Consider the following 2,028-nt stretch of genomic DNA (forward strand, 5'->3'; position numbering starts at 1 on the left):
GGTCCCAATGCCATTTCCGCTCCTTACTTTGGGTTGACCTAATAGGCACCTGACTAGCGGGCGGACGGGACCGAAGGGTATGTCAAAGGGGAGGAAGAAGAGGGCCTTTTAGACGTCACTCCTATCGCAGTGAACGAGACTTCCTAGTTTTTCCAGGAGGAGATGTCGAGGAGAAATGGCATATTTGAATCAGGCAATTCTTATAGGCAGTTTTGGAGGACCATCATGGGTCCTGAGAAAAATGACAGAGATGGGGAGGAGGGGGAGAGCGCTTGTCATCTCTCTAGCCCCTCCCCCTGGGGGGCGGGGCAGTGTCACTCGGCGCAAGCACCCGAGATTGTTTGAGTCTGGCGCTGAGATACTGATTTTTTGGAGCGAAGTCCTTGTTCTCAGTAGCATCCTCCACCCCGTTGCACTATTTCCATTTGCCACGTCTTTGCTCTTGCTTTCACCTTAATGTTCCTGCATTATTAGAACTGGACTGGACCCAAGAAATCATTTAGTGCAATCCCTGCTCCTACCCTAAAGTTATGAAGAAGTAAACTGAAGCCCAGAAAGGGGCGAATGGCTTCCCCAAAAATAGATCTTACAGGTAGCTAATGGCAAAGACAGGGCTGGAGCCAACATCCTAATCCACTTGCCTTTCAATTGCTTTTCATTACTATTGTACCAAACCTTCTTCCAAAGACCTTTGGTGTTTGCTGGCTCATTTGGTCTCCACGGTGCTGATTGTGAGGGAGGGGAGTCAGATATGTAGTTGAGGAAATAAACCCGAAGACTTTCTCTTCAGCTCTGTTCCTTCAGGCTTTAAACATAATCTAGTAGTGTATTACCCCCCTCCCAGACTGTTTTTCCAATTCCCAGCTGTCTTTGGCAGACTGGATCCCCCATAAGGTGATTGACTACTTTTAGGGCTCTAGGGATAACCCTAAGGGGATGGGTTTCTGTCACTGTTGCTCTTGAGCCCCCATTGGTGCACGTCCTTGTTTTAGCTTTTAGAAAGGGCATTTGCAAGAAGGTAGAGCAAGGATAGTTACAGAAACGTTCCTGGAAAGGGAATGAGGGCACACTAGTCTCTTGCATATCTTTTCTTTTGCAGAAGGTCCTTAGGGACAGTGGGCTAATACTTAAAAAGTATGTGGCCAAAGGGTAAACTCAGATTTTGTTTACTACAAGACCTTTTCTTCCTCTATGGAGTCCCCATGAAGTTCCCCTTAGGTATAGTTTGGGGCTCCAAAGATCAACGGTCCTTATAAAGTCTTGAAGTTGCCTTTACTCAGTACATCTAGTTTGCCCTCTCTGTGTCTATCTGCTCCTGTACAGATGCTACCATCAGCCATTGCTGCTGCAATGGACAGTTCTATGGATGCTAAGGAGATCTCCTTGTCTTCTCACCTTTTAAAGTTCACATGGTTGTCGCTTGGTCAAGGGGGAGGGAAAGAACGACTTTGTCTGCTGGCAGACCTGAAGTGGCTCGAGCCTAGGGCCCATTAGAAAGATTGGTTGTTTTATCAAGATAGATAGATAGATAGATAGATGATAGACAGGCAAATGGACAAGTGCCCTCCAAACTATGACAAAGATAGTAGTGGGAGGTGCTAAAAATCACAGGCTTTAGATTGCCTATAAATGTCTATTTAACTGACAGTGCTTTGAGGAAGGGCTCAGGCCAGCTATACTTCAATACTCTTCCAGCCCTATTTCTGACTCTAGTCTTCAGCACTGTGAGAGGACCTCCCTGCTGCTAACCTATACTTTTCAGCCCTCTTTTATGTGCTGTCTTCCCCCATTAGAATATAAGTTCCTTGAGGGCAGGGGCTGTCTTTCTTTTTGCTTCTATACATGTATCCCCAGGGCTCAGCATGGTGCCTGGCACATAGTATATACATAATAAATGTTTGTTGACTGACTGACTAAATGGAAGCTCCTTGTCCAATGATTAATGAGTTGATATATTACTAGAGCAAATTACCTAAATAAATACTAATAAAATTAAGGACTGGACTTGTGATTTCATTGGTATAGGAA

This window comes from Trichosurus vulpecula, chromosome 4 (assembly GCF_011100635.1).
Source record: "Trichosurus vulpecula isolate mTriVul1 chromosome 4, mTriVul1.pri, whole genome shotgun sequence".
Classification (NCBI taxonomy): Eukaryota; Metazoa; Chordata; class Mammalia; order Diprotodontia; family Phalangeridae; genus Trichosurus; species Trichosurus vulpecula.